The following is a 27498-nucleotide window of genomic DNA, read 5'->3' as shown; positions in this document are numbered from 1 at the left end:
GAGCTGCGACCCTTTTGGAACTGAGTTTGACACCTGTGATCTAGAGGATCTGTTGCAATGGGATCATGGATGTGCAGCCGACAAATCCGAAGCAGCTGGTGCTATCATGTCAATAAGTACCATCCTCTCTGAGGAATGTTTTCAGTACCTTGTTGAATCAATGGCATAAAGGATTAAGGCAGTTCTGAAGGCAAAAGTGGGTCCACCCCGGTACTAGTACCTAATAAAGTAAATGGTGAGTGTATATTACATCATTCATTCATTCATTCATTTTCTTGTCAGCTTAGTCCCTTTATTAATCCGGGGTCACCCCAGCGGAATGAACCGCCAACTTATCCAGCAAGTTTTTACGCAGCGGATGCCCTTCCAGCCGCAACCCATCTCTGGGAAACATCCACACACACATTCACACACACACTCATACACTACGGACAATTTAGCTTACCCAATTCACCTGTACCGCATGTCTTTGGACTGTGGGGGAAACCGGAGCACCTGGAGGATATCCACGTGAAGGCAGGGAGAACATGCAAACTCCCACACAGAAACGCCAACTGAGCCGAGGTTCGAACCAGTGACCTTTTTGCTGTGAGGCGACAGCACTTCCTACTGCGCCACTGCCTCGCCCGTAATGTAATTTAATGTTCTTATCTTGATATGTAAAGTTCATTCTGATTCAGATAAAAAAAAAAAAATCTTTCAGGGCATACATTTTTAAAAAAACATCCCTCAAAGGGCTATCGGTATATCTATATATAAAAAAACCTTGTCAGTCTATATATTTCACAATCTAATAAAATATGTTTTACAGTAATGTGAGGGATACAGTATGGTGAGGAATACGACATTGGTTACATGTCAGTGGCACCTGATTAGCATTAAAAAGATACCTTTTATCATGTCATGTCATATATATATATATATATATATATATATATATATATATATATATATATATATATATATATATATATATAAATTGCCCAGCCCTTAACAGATTGCCTTATGTAACAAGTCTCCAGAGAAACCCCGGTTGGAAGCCACGTCAAGTCACTTAGAGTTTACTGTCACGAGCCGATCGAAGAACAAGGAAAAGCGCAAGTGAGAGGAATCATAAAAGAGCTGCTGAGTGCAATGACACAGCTCTCAGCGATTACCGCACCGCAACACATTAAAAGAAGGAGCGCGAGAGAAACCCAGCAGAGGGGAAAAGTAAAGCAGGAGGTAAAAGAAAGGAAGTGATATGGAGAGACAGGGAACAGATGGAGGTAGACACATACAGAGACTACAGCTGACAGCAACAGAAGAAGGAACTACTGAGACAGCGACGGACGGAGAGAGAGAAACAAAGAAACAGAAACTTCATTTTCTGCCTGAGGTGGTGATCACTTTGCCTCAAATTGCATACGGAGTCGAAGAACAACAACACTCCTTATAATGTTTTTTTCTTCTTCAGCTATACACGAGTGGCTCCAGAACTCTTCAAGCGTGAGGCCAGATACAGTAGCAGTGTTGTGAAGCTAGACTTCATTTTAGTTTGCAACAAGCTAATCATTATTTAAAGTAGTTAGAAGTCTCGGGAAATTAAAGCTTCATTATGGGCTACAAAAAAATATAGCTACGATGAGGAGTCAAAATGTTTTCAAATTAAAAATCTTATATAACAATCTGAAGATGTAATTTACAATTTAATTAGAGAGATATTTTTTTTTCCCCTAATCAAAACAGTTAAGGGTTGTAAATGAATGAGCAATTATAATTAAGTTTAAAGTATCAAAATTATGAGATAAATTACACCTAAACAACAATACCACCACACACATGCTTCAGTTCAGACCATATGCTATTTTATTTTAAAAAATCCAGCAGGGGAAATAAGTAAAATTTTCTCAAAAAACATATTTGTAAAGGTGCCGTTGACTTGAATTTTTTCCTGGATGTTGGATGCAACCAAATAAATTCATATATGCAAAGAAAACAAACCTAATTAATTTACAAGTAAAGTTATGTGTAATAAAATTAAATGACACATGTATAAAGGTCTGAACACATGAAGAAAGGAAGGTGTAGAAAGGCAGTGAAAGCCCAGACAGTAACTGAAATCTCTCAATAGTTATTCAGCAACCCTCTGCCCTTCCTCATTGTAAATGAACATTAGCTGTTTCAGTCCAACATCTACATTTTCAGGATGAGATGAAACCAGGGTGGACAATTCAGCAAGACAATGATTCAAAACACAGCCAAAGAAACTCTCAAATGCTTTCAGAGAAAGAAAATAAAGCTGTAGAATGGCCCAGCCAATCACCTGACATGAATCCAACATAAAAATGAATTAAAGATCAGGTTTGATAGACAAAATCCATAGAACCATCAAGATCTTTAGACTTTGATGAGGTCCGAGAAAAACTCACACCTGAGAAATTTATCTGATTCATTATCTATATGAGAGGCTTGAGCTGCCATCACCAAAAAGCATTTTAAATAATGTATTAAATTAAATATTAAATAATATCTGTAGTTCAGTACATTATATATTTTTATTGTTTTCAGATTTGTGTTTATTTATTTATTTTTGTTTATGTTTGTATTGTTTGGGTTTTTACCTAAATCTGTTTCAATTCCATGTCAACAACAATAATATTCCCAGAAAAATTTTCCCTGCTGTATGTTTATAAAAAATATTTATTTTTATGATTTTTTTTTTAAATATGGCAAAAAATTGCATATGGTCTGATTCGAATTATACAGTAATAAATATAATTACTGGATTTTTACAGTGTCAAACTGTGGATTGTCTGAATAAAGTCAATGAAACAATTCATTAGAAGAAATTTGGTTCTAATGAAACACATAAGAAGACCGTCAGAATGAACTGACTCACTATAATTAATCAGATTTTTCTACAGCACAAAAAGACCAAGGCCATCCAAATGAACAAATTTACTAGAATGAATCATGCATTTAAATTCCACACAAGAGAAGGGCTATTTTAATGAATTGGCTCATGAGCCAGAAGTTACTTATTTATTACAAAAAAATCTGACTTTACAATTCTACATAAGCGAGAACTAACTAAACATATTGACTCACTAAATGAATCTGATTTTTCTCCACACAAGATAACATGGGCGTCTGAATGAACTGATTTACTAAATCTGAATTGCCAATGCCACATATGAATGAATAGATTCACTAAAATAAATCAAACTGTGCAATTTTGTAAATCTAAATCATTAGATTAATCAGAATGCATTCTACAACTGAATCAATGGATTTCCTTTAATCACTAAGATGTTCTAATATTGGACGGTATGAATAAATCAACTCATTGAATAAACAGACTTTGCAATAAAGGATGGGAACTGTATAGATTACCAAATTTAACCAACCAACGAACCAACCAACCAACCAACCAAACAAACAAACAAACAAACAAACAAACAAACAAACAAACAAACAAACAAACAAACAAACAAACAAACAAACAAACGACTATCCAACCAACCAAACAAACAAAAAAACAAACAAAAAATACACAACAAACAACCATAAAATAAAATAAACTTCCCAGTAATACCCAGATTGATAAAATAAAACTAAATAAAAAAATAAATACTTCCCAGTGATAACTGGATTAAAAAAAAAAAAAAAAATACATAATATAAAAATAAATATTTTCCAGTAATACCTATATTGATAAAATAAAACTAAATAAATAAAAATAAATAAATAAATGAATGAATAAATACTTCCCAGTTATAACTGGATTAATAAAATAAAATTATAATAATATTATAAAAATAAATGCTTCCCAGTAATACCTAGATGAATAAAATAAAACAACAACAAAATAATAAAATAGAGTAAAATATATATATATATATATATATATATATATATATATATATATATATATATATATATATATATATATATATATATATATATATTAATAATAATAAAGAAAAAACAATAAATAATTTCCAGTATTACCTCATTAATAATAAAAAAGCTAAATAATGGCAGCACAGTGATGCAGTGTGTAGCATGATCGCCTCACAGCAAGAAGGTTGCTATTTTGAGCCCGCTTGGTCAGTTGCCATTTCTGTGTGGAGTTTGCATGTTCTCCCCGTGTTCGTGTGCGGTTTCCCTTCGGATCTTCTGGTTTCCAAAAACATGTGGTATAGGTAAATTGGGTAAACCAAATTGTCCGTAGTGTATGAGTGTGAATGTGAGTGTATGGATGTTTCCCAGTGATGGGTTGCAGCTGGAAGGGTATCCCCTGTGTAAAACATAGGCTGGACAAGTTCAATTCATTCCGCTGTGGCAACCCCAGATTAATAAAGGGATTAAGCCAAAAAGAAAATGAATGAATGATTGAACGAATGAATGAAAATGCTAAATAAAAAAATATAATAAAAGCCTTTCTAGTGATATCAGTAATATTTATATTAAAACGAAATGAAATTAAAAAAAATAGTGATATAATAACAAACTGACTCACTTTAAAGATTTAGACTTTCTAATGCCACATCTAAATGAGAAGGCTTAATGAGTTAAATGAATTAGACTTTCAAGTATTCTGATTTTTGATATATGAATCAGAAAGTCGAATTCATTTAATAAGTCTATTTGTTCAAAGAACCATCTGAACCATCTGTACAAAATAACTCACTAGAATAGATCAAATTTTTTAATATAACTGCTACTTACAGGTACACAAATAACAGCAAACATGCATCAAGATAAATCATATTTCTGATAACATGATAACAACAATTTTCAGTAACTTGACATTTTTTTTTTAATTCACAGATAGTCTTTAGTCATGCTACTACGAGGGAAAAGAGACACAGAAAGAGCAGAAGCTTCACCATTCTGAGTGAATACAATTTTCCTGATTACGCATTTACAGAAAGAGTGAAATGAAAAACAGCACCCCAAATCCTGTTTCATTACGACTACTTTCTCTCTCTCTCTCTTGAGAGAATCTTTCAAACAAATTATCATCCTCTTCTTGAGCAGCAAGAGAGAGTCAGGCACTGTGTATGAAAAGAAACATCCCAGAAGTGAATCAACAACCCAATTTTCCAGACAAAACAAAGGTGCCCTGAATGGCAAATGAAAACGGAGAAAACACTTTTCATTTGAGCAACACTGACACTGCTCGTTTTACTGGTCCCGTGGCACACACGTCCTCAAAGTTTCAAAAAAGCAGACTGTCAAAACAAATGCCGAGCTGTTCTGAGGACCAACACAATCAGAAAGTCACAATCAGAGGCCCAGAGAAGAATCAACTGTTTCGGATTGTAAATGAACACTTGACTGAGCTTTTGTTGTCTGGCAAAGCATAGTTACTTTTGATTACAACGAGGTTGATGTTCGGCAGATGAGGAGTTGAATAGACATTTGGGGATATGTTAAAATAAAAATGTTTTATGGTCTGTAGTGGGCTATTCCACATAGATATAAACAGTGTTAGGTACACAGCTTCAAAAAAGTAACTGATCACATTTACATCATTAAAAATTGTACTTAAATTGCTTTTTAAATTACTTTTTCATAAACTGAACAATTACTTAGTAAAGATTTAATTACATCACTAAATACTACTAAAATGCCATTTCTATATTAATGCACGACATAAATTAAACTTTAAATCTGATTGAAAGCAGAGCTCTTATAGATTTATAAGTACACACACATGTGCAAGCTAAATAACTAATGAAAGTTCTAATGAGCAGGTATTGTGATTGAAACATTTTTTTTCAGACAGTGATGAAACACCAATCGGATCAGATGATTTTAAAGTCATCAAGGATGAAAAAAAAAAGACCTGAATTGGTTGATTCAAAATAACTCAGGTCAGAAAAATCATGTTAGTCTTTTGATATTTGTATTTAAATATATGCAATTTTTTTAAAGATATTTGTTGTTTATGTATGATCATGACCAACAGTTTTATTTATTTATTTATTTATTTATTTATTTATTTATTTATTTATTTATTTATTAAAAAAATGTGCCTATTTTGTATCACCTTTTTTTCTATATGCAGATAGATGCAGGAAATGAGATCATAAAACATTTCCCAAGTTTTGTGTGTACCCAAATAGGTATGCATCAAAAGGCTCTTCTATAAATTGATTTATACAGAACTGTTGAATTTATTCAAAGTATTTTACAGAGGTACATTATAATTAAGTGTAATTAAATTACCTAAATTACCTTCAACCCCTTACTTTACCTTTTAAGTGTAAAAGTAACTTAATTACAGTAACTAGTTTCTAGTTAACTCCCAACACTGGATATATATCAGGTGCTGTCACCATAAATACAATTTGTTTTTGCCAAAACAACACAAGAATACATTGACAATCAAAAATAACTAGATTTGTCACCAACAGCCAATTGGTTCCTACTAGATATTCTTAACGACAATTAAACACTGTCAATTCTGTAGTACAGAACATGCTAGTTATCTAATGTTTCCCAATCATTATCACACAAACATTGTTCTGTTCGCTTTAGTTAGAACTGAAGTTACTGACATCACACAAGTATAGTGAAGTGAAGACTTCTTCTAATTAAAAAAGTTTGAGACCCAAAAACCATGTCAGATTATTTCTGTAAATAACAAACACGACATCTAAGGGTTACTTCACTATTCTAGTCTTCGTTATTTTGATTTATTGCTGTATGTAGGTTCTCTTACATCACTACAGGGTTCCGCTGTGATATTAGAGAACACACGGGCATGCACTCTCTTCAAAAATTGTGCTTTAAATCTTCTAAAAAATGAAATAATAATGGAATAAAATATGTATGTGGAATCAAAGATATAGGTACATTTTAAGAGCTGTAGATCCAAGCATACAAACTTCTGAACGATACTATTAGTAACAACATAAATTGCCACCATTGGTTTCTACTCCAAAAAAGATCAAGTAGTTTCAGTTAATAAAGGAGGTTCGTGTTAATACCACCAAATCCCCAAGGCAGTAATTTTGATAATATTTATATTTTTTCATTTTGTAATTTAACAACTTTTAAAAAAATAAACCCATATAGCTTTAATACACTGAAATTTTGAAAATGTGGAACGTGTGTGTTATATTAGTTCATTACACAAAAAAGTGAAATATTTTAAGCCTTCATCTGTTTAAATTTTAATGATCCAAAAATCCAAATTCAGTATTTTCAGAAAATTAGAATATTATGACATAGTTCAACACTGTAGGCTCCCTTTTTTCTCATTCTAGTTCGCAGCTGTTGTCGGTTTGCCCAATGTAATCGGAGCTTTTACTGCCAGCACATTGCCATAAAGGCGCCATCTGAAGATAAATTTGCATACATGAATTAGAAACATTTCCATTCAATAAATGTGCAAATAAAAAAATTATGTACAGACTTATTAATGATTCCTACTTGTCTTACTTGTGATGAAGAGTAGGCAAAATCTGATATGTAGCAGGGGAAATAAAAGAAGAATGAGTTCATCAGACGCTGAATTCGCATCGAGTTCATGCTCGAACATGTCAAAACATGTTTCCATGTGTTTTACGAGCTACGCCACTCATGCTGTTAAAGACGCAACAAAATTGTACACCTATAAATCATACTATTCAGACCCAACTGTGTTAACCGCATCAGCTAAACTCTTCCACCTTTTATTAATTCTGCCGGACAAACTTGCAAATAACACCGTTTTTCTCTGCTCTACCTCCAAATTTTTTTCATCTTTTCATTTATAATCATTCAAATCGAAACAAATGAAAGCTTGACCTATTTCATTTTGTGTGTAGTGAACTAAAATAGCACACAAGCTTCACCTTTTGAAACAAATTGCACTTTCCATCAATATCCTAATTTTTTGGCACATATTTGTACTTTGATCAGCCAAAAAAGTCAAATTGACAAAACACAATCCAGCTACTTTTTTTTCTGTGCCTTTGAATAATCATGCCTCTGTTGCCTGGAAAATTTTACAACATTTAGATTTACATTTAGTCATTTAACAGACGTTTTTGTCCAAAGCGGCCTACAATTGAGGAGGTATTCAGCAAGTCAACAAGAGGTAATTCACACAAGAAGTGCTAATACAAAACAAGTGCAAAGTAAATTGTTAGAGAGAGAGAGAGAGAGAGAGAGAGAGAGAGAGAGAGAGAGAGAGAGAGAGAGAGAGAATGTATATCTATAACATTAAACAGATGTATTTAAGTTTTAATTTGAACGTGTCTAATGTTGGAGCACATCTAATAATTTCTGTTAAAAGCTGATCATTTCTGGAAGCTGATTGCAGCAGCGAAGGGCGTAATAGCTGAAGGTCGATTCACTCTGCTTTGAGTGAACTCTTGGAGTTTCTAGTTTATATGATCCTAAGGATCTGAGGAATCTGTTAGGTTTGTATTCAGTGAGCATATCTGTAATGTATTGAGGTCCTAGGCCATTTAGTGATTTATAGACAAGTATTAGTACTTTAAAATCAATTCTGTATGTAACTGGGAGCCAGTGTAAAGACCTGAGGACAGGTGTGATGTGCTCTGATTTTCTGGTTCTGGTCAGAATCCTGGCTGCAGTGTTCTGGATGAGCTGCAACTGTCTGACTTTGACTTAGGGAAGGCCAGTGAGGAGGCCATTACAGTAATCCACCCTGCTGCTGATGAAAGCATGAACCAGTTTCTCTAAGTCTTCACTGGAAACAAAGCATCTGATTCTTGCAATGTTTTTGAGATAATAGTATGCTGATTTACTAACTGCTTTGACATGACTATTGAAACTCAGATCTGACTACAGAGTCACACCAAGATTCTTTACCTTTTTTTGTTGTTGTTTGATCTTTAGTGTCAAGGTGTCCTCAAGAACCTCATCTCTGTTCCCAAAGGCAATAGCTTCAGTTTTCTCTTTGTTTAACTGAAGAAAGTTTAGGCACATCCAATTGTTAATTGCATCAATGCATTGGCAGAGGGTGTTAATGGGGCTGAAGTCATTAGGCAGTAAGGCTAGGTAGATCTGAGTGCCATCAGCATAGCTGTGGTAGTTGATTTGGTTCTTTCTCATAATTTGGCTTAGTAGGAGCATGTATAGGTTGAACAGGAAAGGTGCCAGAATTGAACTTTGTGAGACTCTAAAAGTCAAGGGTGTCTACATCGAACCTATGGTCACCTATACTGACATAGCAACCTCTGCCTTCAAGTTAAGATCTGAACCATTTGAGGACCGTCCCAGATAGCCCAATCTAGTTTTCCAGCCTATCCAAAAGTATGCTGTGATCGACAGTGTCAAATGCAGCACTGAGATCAAGCAATACTAGCATAATTAGTTTTCCTAAATCTGTATTTAGGCAGATATCATTGATTATCTTTAAAAGGACACTCTCTACTGTGATGTGGTCTGAAACCAGACTGAAAATTGTCTAAACATCCCTTGAAGCTTAAGAACTTGTTAACCTGGTTGAAAACAACTTTTTCAATGATTTTGCCAATAAAAGTGAGATTTAGGATTTGCTAAATAGGATGTTATCAGGTTGCCCTTTTTAAGGAGGGGTTTAACAACTGCAGATTTAAGTGAGTTTGGAAAAATCCATGAGAGAAGTGAAGCATTTACCACTTTTAGAAGATCCATTTCTAGACAGTTAAACACAGTTTTGAATAATGATGTGGGAAGCATGTCAAGTCTGTAGTTTAATGTTTTCATAATTTGCACAATCTCTTCTAGGATTTTACCATGATCACATTTATTTTTAAGGTCTGTTTGTTGAATTAAGTTACATTGCATCTACATGCCAACTTATTCACATTAGATTGTAAGTAGACTGTTAGGTTGGGGTTAGGGTTAGTGTAAGTTGCCATCTACTACAAAGCTTCTTATAGTCAGTTAAATGTATGTTGAAGGAACAGTATCAACAGATATTAAGCAGACAGTCTACTAATATTCAAATGGACCATCAAAATAAAAGTGTCACCTTTACCATCAATTGCCATAAAATCAGACAAACATTAATAGTTGCAATCATTTCAATCCTTCAGCTTAAAAGATATGTCAGTAGTTGGCATAGTCATAATGAGAAATGCCCATAAATTTAATATTTATATTTTAATTTAGATTTTGTAAATTATGATCAATTTTCATAGTTTCATTTTTATTATCAAAATATCATATGAAGGAAAACCAACTTCCACAACTTTCACACTGTATTGAAAAAAGCATGATTATAAAACCTAAACATCACATGTTAGCATGAGACAGCATCTGAATAATCATAAAAAGTGTGTATCCTTCAGCAAACTTTGCCCTGGCCCTCTCACTTTGAAGTTCATGTGCAGGAACACAGAGTGAGACAGAAAATGAGAGAGATGAAGACAGAAAGAGTCTTTGGGGATTTGCAGAGATATGAAAGCTGCTCCAGCAGGTACAGCAGAAGGAAAGGGACGACAGAATAGAGGGTGACAGCAGCCTTTCGGGAGCGACAGCGAGGGAGAAGAGAAGTAAGACAAGAAAAGAAAGAGGGACACTGAGCACATTTAAAACCGTCCCACAGCTTTGACAGTTTTGCTTTTCTTGGGGAGAAAAAAAATAAATTATTAAATAATTTGCTGTGGCAGAAAAAAAAAACTATTGCAAAGACAAGTGTGAAGGAAAATATTGTAAGATTTATTGTTGTTATAAGAAAATTTGTGTCAAAGGCCCAATGCTAATTCTATGTTGATATTTTCAGATGTGTACAGGCACTCCAGAGTCGTGGTTGATAAACAGGCAGATGGTCAGTACTGGCGGTAAGCAGACAACATAAACAAATAAGGTGTGGGTCAAAAACACAGCAAAGCATGGCAAGGAAAACACGTCGTGATGTTCCACACAGTTAAACAAGACTCAGCAATGAGAGTTTATATGTGAGTGTAATCAGTCCATGAGCACCTTTAGCTGTGTGAGTCTAATCAAGGCTTGGAACAGGTGCGAGTGTGTGGTGCATAGCTGGATCTTGTAGTCCATATTATGGGGGATTTGTAGTTCATTGCGATCTGTAAGTTATTCAGCAATCTGCAGCTGCTAGATTGCTGGTGATCATAACAATAATGTATGTTGCTGGTAGAATGTCCCAAATACTGTTAATAGTTAATATTCAAATATACAAAAGCACCCATCATTTGCAATATAAAAAAGTTTAATTATTAACATATTTATTATGATAAATAGTCAAAAAAATAAAATAAAAAGATTTACATTTTAAAAAAATAGTATGAAAATGTGACAAAGACTTCAATGTTGTTACAAAAAGTGAAATAAAGAAATCACAACATGATGGCAACACTAAATTCTTCTTCAGAAGTAAATGAGTACATTAGATTGTTTTCTGACGCATCATGTGAAACTGAACTGTTTGTATGTGTGTGTGTGTGTATATACAGCATAATTGAGTACACCCATTTTGAAAATTAATATTTGTATCCATTTCTCAGTGAATATAGGCACTGTATTTTGGGGCATTTTAACAAATCAAATTTATAAAAAACAGATATATTTATTAAAATTATATTTTAGTCTCAAAACAGATTTAGAAATGGAAAAATAATACAATTAAATCCAACCAAAATATTGCAAAAAGAAAAAAAAATACAACCTACAAAATTTCAACTTAAAGTTTTTGCTTCTCTTGATTTTTCCTCCTTTTGAAATTTGTGTTTAATATTTTTCTATAACATATACATTTGGATGTATTAGTTTTTGGACCGTTATCGTAAGTTATTTTGTTAGATATGCTTCAAATTTGGCTTCAGTACTGACTAATCTAATGTATATGCACATATATAATATTGTATAGCTTAATATTAAAAATATGAATATCAAAGAGAGATTTGTGAGGGGAGTACCAATACATGCTGAGCACTGTCTATATATCGCCACAGTGTAGCTTTTTATATTGTGTCTTGGGTAAAACAAATGAAAAAGCAAGGAAAAATGTGAGCTCTGTGTTTCTGCTTTTAAACCACTCTATTCATCAGTCCATGCTATCCATTACTATAAACACAATTACAGCTTATCAACAGCTCGCCACCAATGGTGTTGACACAGCTTAAGATGCAGTTAACCTGAGGCGCTAATGTACACAGAGGGTTTAGTCAAAACAAAGAACATTTCACCAGTTCAATGACATTTACTGTACCGCATTTATTTATGTCAATAGTGTGGCATGAGATTCCTAGTCAAGGCTGTGAATGTTTCAGCACCATGGACAGAGACACAACACAGCAACAAACATACTCAACTCTCTTTATACAGTCGATATCTTCCCTTCTCTCCCTCAAGGCAAAGCCGAGCAACATATAAACAGGATTTATGATCAGGGAGAAATCAGAAGAGAACAATATTGAAGGAGAATCCAGAGCCCTCAGATGTATGCACGAAGTAGTATTTGTGGTCAAACTACATATAATTTAAAGGGAGGGACTACACTGTTAAAAAAAAAGCTAACTGGTTAGCATGATATCTTTAAAACACAGTACCTCCCCTGCCATCCAAAGCCATGCCTCCTGAAATCAGAGGCAGTTCTGTGGGAGCAAATGCCTTGCTGGTGCCAGAGGTCAGAGGAGAATGGCCAGACTGGTTCAAGCTGATAGAAAGACAACAGTAGCTCAAATAAACACTTGTTACAACCGAGGTATGCAGAAGAGCATCTCTAAATACACAACATGTTGGACCTTGAGGCGGATGGGCTACAGCAGCAGAAGACCACACCAGGTGCCACTCTTCTTAGGTAAGAATAAGAAACTGAGGCTACAATTTGCACAAACTCGCCAAAATTGGACAATAGAACATTTGAAAAGCATTGCCTGGTCTGATGTGTCCAAATTCCTGCTGCAATTTGGCATCAACAACATGCATCAACATCCATCTTACTTTTCAGTTCAGGCTTCTGCTGGTGGTGTAATGGTGTGGGAGATATTTTCTTGCCACACCTTGGGCCCATTAGTACTAATTGAGCATTGTGTCAACGCCACAGCCTACATGAGTATTGTTGCTGACCATGTCTATCCCTTTATGACCACAGTGTACCCTTCTTGTGATGGCTACTTCCAGCAGGATAACGCACCATGTCATAAAGTGTGAATCATCTCAAACTGGTTTCTTGAACATGACAATGAGTTCACTAGAATCAAATGGCCTCCACAGTCACCAGAACTCAAGCTCAAACAAAAAAGCATAGGAGATTTGTATCATGGATGTGCAGCTGACAAATCTGCAGCAACTGCATGATGATATCGTGTCAATATGGACCATTCTCTCTGAGAAATACTTCCAGTACTTTGTTGAATCTATGCCATGAAGGATTAAGGCAGTTCTGACGTCAAAAGGGGGTCCAACCTGGTACTAGAAAGGTGTACCTAATAAAGTGGCCGGTGAGTGTATCTAACTATTATATTTCAAACAGTGTATATATCATAATTTCACTATTTTAAGCAGCAAGTTTCTCTAATGCCTCTTTCTCAAGAATCTTGAGATTGGCCAGCCACAAAAAAAAGTGCATGCCAGAAATAAAATGCTCATTACCAAATCTGAATTTCAGCCCTGGAAGCATTTTCAGCGTATAAAACACACACAAACACTAACAATGGTGTAAGGTTTACAGTTTTATCAATTTGAACCCACGTCCTCAAGCACAAGGCTAAAAATAAAACCCAAATTGCCTACAAATTACTGCTGCCCAACTATAAAAGAGTCTTTTAAAAACAAACATTTACCACACATTGTCTACGGGTAACAACAGAGAAACGTTGTTTGCTTTTATTTAATGATCCTCATTTGCATACAAAGGAGGTGTGTTTGCCCGGAAAACAATGTGCGGTGCATAATTAGTCTATATTTAATGTGAATAAGACGTGTGAATGCACACAAGTTGAGGTGGTGAATCCAGCCTTTACTCTTTTGTTTTTCTGCTTCCCAAAGGTTTTTTTTTTCTCCTAACAAAACTCGAAAATGGGTATAGATAAATAAAACAGGACACAAATGCTACTGAGCAGCTGATACAGGAAAACAAGTAAATGTGTTATAGTATACCCTGTCACTAGTGGTCAATTCCAAGATAGCAAAACAACTGCAAAATAAAAGTAATGTTTTTTTTTTTTTTTTTTTTTTTTCTGGCGTGCAGAAGTTTACAGCAGTTTCCAGACCCTCATTCTAGAAGATTCTAGACACAGCAGGTCAGATGAGCACCTAGAAAGTGTCTGTTGGGAGCACATTTAAATGCCAGGGAGAGTCAAGTGACAGAGCAAATAAACAATTTCCCCTCCGAGGTGATTTATTTTAGTGCCAGGTCTCCAGGGATGGACATAATTGAAAGCGGCTGCATTATCCAGTTATCAGGGTAACTGAAGTGTCTTGTGTTTTCATGTGTATGTTTGTGTGTGTGTGCATCTCCTATACCCTTCTCCCAACAAAATCTATTACATAGAAGTGTCTGCTCTGACAAAGATATAACTCGTCTTATAGTGCACATGATGCGCCACACAAAACACATTAAATATGGGAGTAAATATGAACTATTTTGACAGTTTTGGTATCTAATTAATGTAGTGAGCAGTAAAATATTCTTATACATCAGACTTAAACATCTCCACTGTCAGTATTACTCCACTGAATCTACTTGAGTATCTCTTAGGGAATTAATACTTAAAGATTACCAGGTTCATTCTTATTACGTACCTCTACATGCATTTCTGGAGAGCGCCAGATATGTCCCAGGAGTTAGATTTATTTGTAGTTTTTGTTTTCAGGAATGCATTAGAGGCTGCTGTGTATGCTTTTTGAAATCTTAAGTTCGTTATGTGAGTGCTATTTTTACCTGCTCTTCTTGCATAAATCCACCAGAGGTCACTAGCGACTGACCGACCAACCGAAAACCCCTTCCCCAAACCCAACGGATAGTGTTTTAAAGGGTCACGAAACACCAAAACACATTTTTTGAGCTGTTGACAGTCGTATATGCGTCCCACACTGCTAAAAACACTATTAGGACACCTATATTTCACTAAAAAGTGTAAATTGGATGTTTTTGCGTTATTTCAAGCAAATTTGTACTTCCTGTTTGAAACGAATTTTTGAAGCTGCGTCACGGTAATGACATAATAGCGTGCATTCCAGCGTGCAGACTGGGAGTCTGTGCCAGAGTGAGTCTTATTACGTCTTTCAGTGTGCTGCATTAATGCTTGAGTAAGGCTTGGTTCAAACCAATCAGCGCGCTCTATTGTGCAACTTCATTAATATGCATTAGTGTCACCGTGTTTACGCCACAGAGACGCCACGTTGTGTTGGCAAAACAAGCGTGAAGTGTTGCTTTTATAGTTTGCTGCCGTTAAGTTTAATAACTTAACTTACAACTTAACTTACTAACAATAACTTAACTTACGTGTCTAAGGAGGAGCATTGTTTACCTGAGAGCTGTTCTCATCTGCAAACGCTAGAAATCCGGATTCGCTTGTAACGTTAGTCTCCTCTCCATAAAGACGCGGCTCTAGTTGCTGGTTATTGTCCTGTCTCTACAGATTTGGTAAGTGAGCCAGTGCTCTTTGTTTATTCAGTTTGTTCGTATCGAATTAAGTTAACTATTGCACTGAGTGCAAACATAGCACCGCATTTTGTGACCGGAAAAACACACGCGGCTTTCTGACACTACCTGCCGTGTGCATCTAAGTTTTCGGGAAATGCAGAGGTTTTTTTTCTCTCATTCGCCGTGCGGTATCAAACATTACATGAAAAATACACGCTTAGAGCAGATCCTCGAATCAAATATTGCGTTTGTCGCGAGGGGCATGAATGAATTCCCTGAATGAAAGAGCCAAACTGCATATAAAGTCTAACATTTATTAATTTGGCAAATAATTCGACTACAGATGTCCATGTTGGTTAAACACCATCACTTTCTCATGTGTGTGTATTTTGACTGAAACTCGCGCGTGCCCAAATAGGCACTCCCACACCATCCCACTTTAGTTCCTCCGACACTCCCCCCTAAACAGAGCTGGACACACCCACTTTTCTGACTTTTTCCAAAGTAGAGGTGTGAAAACACCCTGCTGAAACAAGGGGGTTTCATGGCCCTTTAAAAAGCACAGATTGACCTGCACCTGCCCACTTCCCCAAAACCAACCACAGTGTTTTGCAAAGCAATCCAGAAAAAGAAAAGCCCTCGTGGCAGCCTGATTTTTACCACATTTTCAGATTTTACCACATTCTTACCCTGTTATTTACTTGTTTGTTTTATTTTTAGGCTTTTGTTTTTGTCTTACTTGCTTTCTGAAACTGTTATTCACAAGAATCGAACCCCATATTCAAAGGCAACTTCAATCTGCATCTCAAACCCTCTGACATACACGACGAGGCACTGGACAAATTGGTAATAGCAGAGAAGTAATCCAAACGGAGGTAAGCATTCAGCTGGCAAGCGTGAAAAGGAACGGCATCATACCGCACTGTAGCATTCATTTTAAAGACAAAATGCAGCCATACGTACCTCTTGCTACATAATTCACAGTCTTTTAGAAATATACAGGGCTAAATTTTTAGAATGAGCCTTTGTTAAAGATTTTGTTGCTTTGTTAAAGCCTTTGTTGTTTGTGTATTTTCCCTTTGATTATCTAAGTTGTATACTTTATAAATGTGTTTTTTTTTTTTTTTCTCATTTGAGATAATAGGAGATCATGTGATCCGGAAATGTACAAAAAATAGCACCTTACTGATGAACACTGTCTGATGAAGACTAGTGTTGGAAACGTTACATGCTTTGTGTCAGCCTTTTAAATAAAAAAAATAAAAATAAAAAATTGCATGTGCGTGCTTTTGTACATTTTGTTTTCATATTATGCAATTTGACAATCAGCACCTGCAATTATTAAGCACATTAAGTCCATTTAATTGGTTTAATTTTATGTCATTAAAACACAAAAGAATGAACTTGAATGACACTTGAGTTTCCTGAAATAAAATAAACGATTTTCACCTAAAAATTGCTAGATTTTATTCAAAATGAAAAATGGTAAGTAACACATTAAAATAAGCAATACATAGTATGTGTAGTATGAGTAGAGTATAAACACTGAAAAAAGTGTTTGACTTTCAAAAGTAGTAATTAAACATGTATATATATATATATATATATATATATATATATATATATATATATATATATATATATATATATATATATATATATATATTTATATATGTGTGTGTGTATATATATTTAAAAATTAAATGTTTAAATTATTGTGTTGAGAGTGGAATGGTGACTCAGTGCCACTTTACAGTAGGAAGATTGCTGGTTTGAGTATGGTTTGACTGCAAATAAAATTAAGTAGTGCAAAAATAATAAAAATGTAGCTTTTTTTTTTGTAATATACATATATTTGCTAAATAATTTTTTTTCCAGTATTCCCTTTACAAAACCTTGTTTTGACTCCAATCAATTGACTCCAGAAGTTTCTGTGTGGTGTTTGCAAGTTCTCCCAGTGTTGGCGTGGGTTTCCTCCGGGTGCTGGAGTTCCCCCTGAGTCCAAACACGCTCTATAGGTGAACTGAATAAACTCAATAAACTAAATTGTCCATAGTGGATGGGCTTGTGTGAATGCGAGAGTGTATGGGTGTTTCCCAGTATTAGCTGCGGCTGGAACGGCATCTGCTGTGTAAAACATTTGCCGGAATAGTTGGCAGTTCATTCCGCTGTGTCGACCTCTGATAATCAGTGACTAAGCCAAAGAAAAATGAATGAATAAATAATTGTGTTCATCGTTTGCTTTTGTGTGCAAGCAGTGAGGTCTAATCAGCATTAGGGTTTGTGTGTGTGCGTAGTTGTAGCTTTCAGATCTTCCACCTCACTGCTAAAACTAAGTTGCAAAAATAGTTCAGTCCAAAACCTTCAGTCCAAATTAGTCAGATAAATAAATTAACCCAGCTGCACACATTTACCCAAGATAACCCATAGTCTGCTACTTTGCAGTGATGGCAAAATCTAGTTCTAGAAGGAACAACAGTACATTTTACATTTCCCTAGTTGGTAATGTGAGTTTGCAGTCTGAATTGAATACAGTGAGATAAAAAGACTACCACTGGATTTAGTCACACACACACACACACACACACACACACACACACACACACACACACACACACACACACACACACACACACACACACACACACACACACACACACACACAGAGAGAGAGATACAAACACACAAAAAACTTTGATCTGAATTGACCTCACTGCTTGCAAAAAACAAAACTAACAGCACAAACAGAACTGTAAGATTTATGAGAAAAAATACTCTTAATCACATAATTTATTATTACCATCTTCAGGTTTCTTTTCTTTCTTTCCTTTTTTTTTCAATACATTAGCATCATTGGCCACTTTATGTTTGTGTATACCGTGCTGTGACTTGTGATTTATGACTAAAACCATATCTCCATTGATTATTCAACATGTCAACACAGCCTGCACAGCACATCATCATGTCTGAACAGGTAACATGGATAGGCTAAATTAAGCATCCGCATGACTTTATAATCTATAAATTTATGGAAATGGTATATGATGCACATAGTTCCATGATATACATTGAGCTAAATGTCATATATACAGTGCTCAGCATATATAAGTACACCCCTCACAAATCTATATATTAAATTACTATTTTTAATTGGAAGCTACACAATGTTATATTTGTGCATATACATTAGATTAGTCCGTACTGAAGCCAAATCTGGAGCTTATCTCACAAAATAACTTATGATGACAGTCCAAAAACTAGTACAGCCAAATGTATATGTTTTAGAATAACATTTAAAACAAATTTTAGAAAGAGGAAAAATCAAGAGAAGCAAAATAAATAAATAAATAAATAAATAAATAAATAAATAAATAAATAAATAAATAAATAAATTTGTTGAAAGTTTGTAGGTTGTATTTTTTGCAATATTTTGCTTGAATTTTTTTGTATTATCTCTCAATTTGTAAATATGTTTGGTGGCTAAATATTACTCTCATTAATATATGTTTAATAAATCTGTTTTGTCTGTAAATGGACCAAAATACATTGCATATATTCAATGAGAAGTGGATACAAATATTCAGATGCCAAAGTTAGCTAGTATCGTCAGCAGTACTCTATCAGTTTTTAAAGACATACCTTAGTCAAAATGATTTAGTTACTAAGTTTACAGTAATATCACTACAATATCATGGACTGAAAATCCTCCACTTCCACACAGCTCTCAGATCTGCTGTAAATGTTGCTATGCATATCTCCCCTGTGCCTGTGTTTGTGTTGCTTCTGTGAAAATCAGCATGTGCACGTAATGGAACTCCCCTTTTCATGCAAAACCTTCGCTCTTTCGCCACTCGACACTTCCACCTAAACAAAGCTGGACCCACTTTCCTGACTTTTTTTTAAAACTAGAAGTGTGACAACACCCTGCTGAGACAGAGGGGTTTCATCACCCTTTAAAGACTATGGTCTCTAGTGTCTGTCGCTAGAGCACCTTTTTTAGAGGTCAGAAAGGTAAGGTTTACCTGCACAGTACTTCACTAACTGGACTTCTGTTACACAAGTTCTGAAAGAGATCAAGCCAGGTAAGATAAAGTAACACAAAAGTGGATCAAAATAATATGTTGCATTCATGTAATGTAAAGTCATATAATTAGTCACTTTGTTTATGGAATAAATCAATATTATAATAAGTGGTGGGCAGTTATTGGTGTTAACGTGCTGGGTTGACGCAAAATTCTTATTGGGCAATAAAAAAATATTGTCGTTAATTTATTCTCAAAGTTGGGTTGGGAGCTGGGTCTATTCTACTCTAGCTTTGATGACTTTCATCTTGATATTTTAGTGTGGATGTATACCTGGCCGAATTGCACTTTAGTCTTCGAACCTGTGTGTATTCCTACTGTAAAATTACCTCATCAAACGTTACATGCTAACATGGATGCAGTTCACTAGAGTGAATCTGATTAATCTTAGCTACATGCCTTACTATCAAGCACCTGTAGAGTTTATGAGTTTGAGTAAAACATATACAAATAAAATGAACCGGGTGTTTTTTTAAAATGAATGACGTTGTATGAAAGTAAAACCGGTAAGCCGTCTGGCAAAAAAAGCGTCCTTCTGAATCAAATCAGCAAGATGCTCTTCTGAATCTTCCACTTACTTCAAAGACACTACTGACTATGCTTCCATGGACATCAGTAATCTAGCTATTTGCCTTAATAGACAATAATATAATTAAGGTGTTTACATGGAGTGCTTACATCTAAGAGTTTCCTGTAATTTTGGGTGACTTTTACTGCAGTTCGGCAGTTTCACATTCACTCATAAACATTTCAATCATGCCCCATAACAAACTGGGGTATTAGGCGCAAATAAGGAGTAAGGACTGATGAGAGTTTTAAACCGGAGGAATTAATAACACATATTTAAAGCTATAATGTACGACATCTAAAAAGAAGTGAGAACATTAGAAAGGGAATACATGAACATTAGGAGGCAAATTATATTTGTTTAAAAAAAAAAAAAAATAAATAAATAAAAATATGCCCCTTTGAAAGGTCAGCCTCTATATCCCTACAGACCACATTTAGCGAACACTTCATTTTTCATCCTTGAAATTTACTAAATGTCCTCAGGTCATTTTTGAGTGTACAATATGCGATGTCTGTGTGTGGTGTAAAACCCTGCATCACCTATATAAGACCGCAGAAAACTACAGTTTATCTTACGAACTACCAAAGAGCCCTCGAAATTGAAAAGGACCAAAATAAGAACAACTTGACCTCATAAAGTGTGCTTTCCTCAAGGTCAAGCAATCTTTTCCCACTGACATTTACACAAGCATCTACATTTTAGACCACTTTAAAAGCATATACACACACGGTGTATACTGTATAGTACAACACGCATTGCCTGAGAGGGTGAAATACCTTACTTTTTCTACAAAGCAAAACATTGCTCAAAAGGCAGAGTTCTAAAATGATATGCCACTATTCAAGACTGCTTCCTTGTCCCAGTAAAACACTCTCTCCTACAGGCTTTTGATGGACCGCCTGGCTTCCTATCAGAGACGCACAAACACGCAGACCTGTTGAGAAATGTTCCGCCAGGTTGTTTATTTGGCAGTCCGGAACAACTCAGCTGCTTTTTGGGACGCACAGACACACAACCGCAGTGATAAATACCTGTGACAGACAGTGTGTTCAGAAGTAGTGTGTCATTGCGCGGCACCAGGCTTGACTAGAAGAAAAACCCGACGGCCATCATACATATTCAAACACCCCACAGCCTGAAAGAAACTACTCAATTTTCTCCTCACACAAATCAAGTAAATAGTGTGTGCGGAGTGAGTGTGTGTCAACTGCTGCTGCATAACAAAAAAAAAAAAAAAGAGAAGGGCAAAAGAGAAACGACGGACACAAAGACACAAAGTCAACTGCAGACGCAGAAAGGATTAGAATAACAAAGTAGGTCAAAATCTACAAACACATTTGAATTAAAGGCACAGTTCAAAAAAAAAAAAAAAAACATTTACTCAGGCTTCATTTTTTCTTTGTTATGCTAAAATTATTGACTTCCAATGTAATTTGTTTTCACTCTTTCCCCTTCGTCTTCTTGCGATCAACAGATCAAATATGCTTATTCATGTTTGGAACACTGTGGATATTTTTATTATAATTTAAGTTCATAGACATAACTCATGGTCATATTTCAAGATTATGAAAGAACCCAGAGTGCACACGACATCATAAGACAATAATATTGGGTTAGATGTGGGTCATGATGTCAGGTGACTAAATGTCTAGCCAGTGTCTAAGGACATCGTTATTTTGACATCATATAATGGCGTTAAGTTAAGTTTATATTTGGTTAATTTTAGGTTGTGTTAGAAATTGAGTTAAATCCTACATCTGATAGATGTCATAGTGATTACATTTACAACATGTCAAGTTGTAACATGATTAAATGTAAATACTTGGTTGATCCTAGGTTGATTTTTGGTTGGACATTGATGTCAGTCTGACATTGGGTTCTTATGTCAATGTGATTTTCATTTCCCAAAAAAATCCAACATCCCCTCGACGTTGGGGTACAACATCAATATGAAGTTATGTTGACGTCCTGTGCATGTAGGGAAAGCATCTTTTCACACATGAAATGACCATCAATGTATGTACTGTGCATCCAGAAAGTATTCACAGCATTTTTCTACATTTTGATGTTATTTCGTTGTAACATTTTGTTATTCCAAAATTCAGTAAATTTGTTTTTCCCTCGTAAAGAAGTTTATTTGAAAGAAAGTTATTTTGCAATCTTTGCAAATTTACTAAAAATAAAGAATTTTGAGGAAAACAAATGATTTAATCCATTTTAAGACTGTACCATTATATAAAAAATAAATAAAATGTAAGTAGTGTGAATAATTTCCTAGGTATGTTGTATACATGTACACTACTGGTCAAAAGTTTGTGGTCAGTTCTTTTTTTGTATTATTAATTTTATTTAATTATTTAAATAAAATTATTCTGTTCATCAAGGTGGCATTTTTTAAATGTAAAATAAAAATGTTAAAACTTTTTACTTATGTTACTTGTTACTTATTGTATGTAGTTTCAAATGAAATGATTTCTTCAGTTGTTAATGCTTTTATTACTATTACCATGAATAATAAAAATAACAATAATAATAAAAAAAAATAATAATAATGATAATAGAGTGATTTCTGAATGATCATGTGACAGTAATGCAGTAATGAAGCTGAAAATTCATCATTAAAATCACTGGAATAAATGGGTAAATTAAATAATAAACTGCTTTTAAATAGTTATTTCATAGTGCAATAAAATTTCACAATTTTTAAATTTTTACTGAATTTTTGATAAAATAAATGCAGCCTTGGTGAGGAAGAGAAGCTTATTTTAAAATGTTTAAAAATCCTACTTACCCCAAACTTTTGACCTGTAATGTAAGTCAATTAAAACTTCAAATTATTAAAGGTTATTCATTGCAATTGTTTTTTATTATTATTATTTCAAAAAAAAAAAGTGAGATACAATGTAAAGTTACAAAGATAATGCCACAGTTATTAAACAAACTTGCAGTTGCACTATATTAAAGCCAAACCACTTTTTTTTTTGATATGCTGACAGTATATGTCCTACGCTGCTGAAAACATTATTAGAACACATACATTAAAAAAAAAAAAAAAACAATGAAAATATATATATATATTTTTTTTGTTGATTGTTTTTGCGTTGTTACGAGCAAATTCCTTCTTCTGGTTTAAAAAAGTCATTTTGACGCTATGCCACAGCTGTTAGATCCTTGTGTGTATTCCAGCATATAGACTGGGTGTCTGTACCGGTGAGTACAACATGACGTCTTCAAGTTTTCCTCATTAATCCAAAAGATGGACTTGGTTCAAACCAATCAAACCAATATTGCACAATACCTTCGAAGACCTGTTACAATGTCCAAACAGCTGAAAGATGCACCACGTTGTGTTGTCAACTATAATTTAAAAAATTCAAAGAAGAAGAATTGTTTGGAGACATGGGTCATCAGTGTTGCATTTATAAATGCGCCGCAACAAAGGTTTTGTTTTCAATTCCACACTATGAGAGCACAGCTGGACTCACTTGTGGATTACAGTGGTCTGCTAACATATGACAAAAATGAGTGTGAAAGGAACATTTTTTTTATCTGAGAGCTTTTCGCATCTGGAAATTCAGACTTGCCCCTCGTCTCCTTTCAAAAAGACAGTTGGTGTTGATTGTGCTGTCTCTACAGATTTGGTGTGTGTGATTAGTGTTCTTTGATTATGTTTTTTTCATGGGCAAAGATAGTATCATCAGCAGTACTCTTTCAGTTTTTAAAGACATACTTTAGTCAAAATGATTTAGTGACTTATTTTGGTAGTTAAGTTTACAGAAATATCAATACAATATTATGGGCTGAAAGATCCATTATATTATCCGTATATAGCCCTTTAAGCTGCAAGCCCGTCAAAGCCCTTTAAGCTGCAAGTAGGCGAAACAAACATGAAATTATTTTCCCAATGTTATTGCTTACTGTAATTGATTTTAAATTACTATGTTATATCTTCATACTAAGAGAGAGAGAGAGAGAGAGAGAGAGAGATTCATTTGAAATATAGCATATATATGTGACGTTTTTTTTTTTGAAAACTTTTGAATGTTCTGAAAGTTTATTTTTAGTCCTTATATTTGCAATAAGATTATCATACATTTCTTTAATGCCTCACAGCATATATGCCAAACAACGATTCACCATGTGCAGTGCTGTCATTGTGTTTTGCAATTCCATTTTTTATTTTGTTTTTCACAATTGGTTCTAAGACATAATTGCACATTAATTCGTCACCTTGCAATTGTAAAGTTCTATCTGCGTTCTGAATAATTTTGAGAAATTAAACTTCAAAGTTTTTGCATTCCATAGCAAACAGTATGTGTGTAACATTTGTTTTTTTCTTAAAATGTAAACAACTTATGTAAAAAACATCCCATATTGTAAATAAGTTGCCAAATAAAATCTTATAATTGTAAGGTGACAAATTGGTATTACAATATAACTGCAATAAAGCTTTGGCAAGAAAAAAATTAAATAAATAAATAAATAATAAAACATAAAAAATTAATTAATAGTAATACTAGAAAAAATGATTTTGCTGTATTGAAAGTGCATTAATATCTTGCACGTTGCAGCCTTCAGAGCCTAGACTGCAGCTTAGTACAAGAGGTTTGGTCAGAGGAGAAATGTTCGTGCCCAACTGAGCCTGGGTTCTCTTAAGGTTTTTTCCTTTACTTTCGTCAGTTGGTGAGGTTTTGTTCCTCGGCACTAGCTTGCATGGTTTGAGACTTGTGGAGCTGTGCATTGGGTTTACACTTCAGTGTTTGGACTTTCAGCAAAGAATTTAAACACTAAACTGAACTTTACCTCTGAAAACTGGACGGACACTGTTTTAATTTACTAGAACTATGTAAATCTGCTTTGAGAGAATTTACATTGTAAAAGTGCTATAAAAATGAAGATGAATTGAAATTAATTGAACGGCATATGATGCACTAGGATTTTTAAACATACAGTCACATACTCAGAAGAAAGAGTATTTAAGTTAACAAGGATGTCATGTATGTTGGCTTTAATGTCATGATACTGATTTAAACATAACTCGCTATGGACAAGTCATTTATTTTGCTTAATCATTACCTAACTTTATCAATGATTATTTTAGGTTTAGGTGGTATTTGTAAGGAATCAGATGCAAGAAGAGTATGGCTGTTTGTAATGGATACAGCACCACCTGCTGTTAACAAAAAACTAAGCTCAGAATCTATTCAAGGGAAAACAGTGAAGCACTTTAAAAATCTCAAAATCCAATTTTCTAATGATTTTTCACCACAGCTCAAGGCAACAACCAACACAGGTTTAAACACAGTCTAAAATGAGGTTGTCCACTTTTGACCTTTTCTTGAGGTGTAAACCTTTGTCGCAGAATACGTTTGCACAGTCCAGCCACAAAATACCACCTACTCTCTGCAGACTGACCAAATGTGTGATTGTTAAGAAGTGTGTTGTGAGAGAAAACTACACTAAAACAAGATCATACTTGGTTAAGTTGAACCAAAATACACAGGTTAGGATAAAAAGCGTAGTTTCCGACCACATCAATTCCAGTCACTTGCTTTTAACCCACATACCAAAGGTTCATTCATTCAATAGAGTGCTCCAGCCAAAATAATGTAGCGCATGATGAAATAAGAGGAAAGGGTCTGAACACGAGTGGCCACAAGAGACACATTTGAACATGTTATGACCACATGACAACGGTAATGCATCTCAACTGACCACTTAGTGTTGTTTAAACATGTCATTATACATTTTGTCAATCCGATCACAAGTGAACGACATTTATAAAAATGAATGAATGTAAATACAAAAAGCTGCGAGCTTGACCCCTTTATACCAGTTTCAAATGTTGAACATGCATTTGGTTGAATTGCTTTTATAATGTAGAAGTGGTCAAATGTGTGTAATCAGCATTGTTGTAGTGAGATGAAATTTCAACATTGCTGCCTGAAACCTTAAGTTTGGTTAGAAGGCCAAAAAACAAAAACACACCCACAAGTAAAAAGCACAATGTCCTCTTAAAAGTAACAGAGACTGCATTGATTGAATATTTTAGACAGTTCTCTGATATCTTCATCGATACGTAATTGTTTCATTGACATTCATTAAAATAATCATACTTCAGTTGTCAAGAGACAAAATTGTAACAAATTTGGTAAATTTCACAATGAATAAAAATTCCTAACAAACTGAAATATTAAATAAATTATAATCATACTTGACAAAACTGGCAAACAGAGATGCATTTAGTGTATTTTGTGGTTTTAAAAGTATATGAAAACTGGAGCAGGATTTAATATCAATCACAGCATAAACAGATTAACTTAATCAGTTTATCATCATCTCCAGAAAATTGACAGTAGAAGCTGAGAGATATGACACCATGCATAAACATGCATTAAACACTTATATTCTGCAGCCCACATGTGTTTGCTGTCTCATTGCAAGCATATGTGGCAATATACACATTAAACTAACCATTTATACCCTTTTGCCCAAAAATTGGAAGAATTTTGCTTGATGTAGGTTGTCATGGGAATTTGTAAACAACAAATGGCGAGCCTGTGTTAGTGCACAACAAGCGATGCCATTTTTGCGAAGCTTTCGTGTGTCATCGCTGAAAGTCTGGCATGTTTAATCTTTCCCCTATCATCCACAACGGTTTGCATCACATAAGTGATGTTGTCCAATAGGAGCATAATCTCTATATGCAGCATTTTCATCAGCATGGACCACACCACACTTTGAGCTAGACTTTATTTTAGGGATGTAGGGATGAAGGGGATGGTAAGGAAACAGTGAGATGAAGGGGAAGGGAAGTGAGAGGATAAACAGTGAACAGGTAGGTAGGTTGATTGGGCATCCTTCGATGATGCCCATAGACTCAGAATGGGGGTACCAACTTTGTAATATTTTGATAGAGGGATTGGACCCCTTGATTCAACCTAGGAGTGAAGAGAGGCTTATATGATTGTTAATATAAGCAAGGATACAGAGGGAGAGAGGGTGGGTTTCAAGAGAATGAGAAGAACAGTGCTAGAGGGCTGTTTACCTAAATAAGTTTTCAGGGAGTAGATGATTGGTGAAGAAGACAAAGTGAGGCGTGGTTCCGCTGCTAGACCTTTGCTAACAAGTTAACTTCACTAAAAAGAAAAAAAAAAAGAAAAAAAAAGACTGTTCTGCTAAATGGAGATGGAGTTGTATAGCAACATTACACTTGTTGTATGATGTTTTATCAAGGGACTACTTTTACAGAATAAAATGAAAAACATTGATGACAGATAGTCCGATACATACTGAGATCT

The 27498-nt window shown here is 34.7% G+C and overlaps 1 protein-coding gene across 1 annotated transcript in view; it reads right to left on the bottom strand.

Annotated features, from left to right (window-relative positions):
- Positions 1-27498, bottom strand: part of si:dkeyp-14d3.1 — a 549509-nt gene that overhangs the window by 182226 nt on the left and 339785 nt on the right. The window lies entirely within an intron of this gene.

This window comes from Danio rerio, chromosome 8 (assembly GCF_049306965.1).
Source record: "Danio rerio strain Tuebingen ecotype United States chromosome 8, GRCz12tu, whole genome shotgun sequence".
Taxonomy (NCBI): domain Eukaryota; kingdom Metazoa; phylum Chordata; class Actinopteri; order Cypriniformes; family Danionidae; genus Danio; species Danio rerio.
The sequence above is the reverse complement of the archived record's forward strand: the minus strand, read 5'-3'. Positions and strand labels throughout refer to the sequence as shown.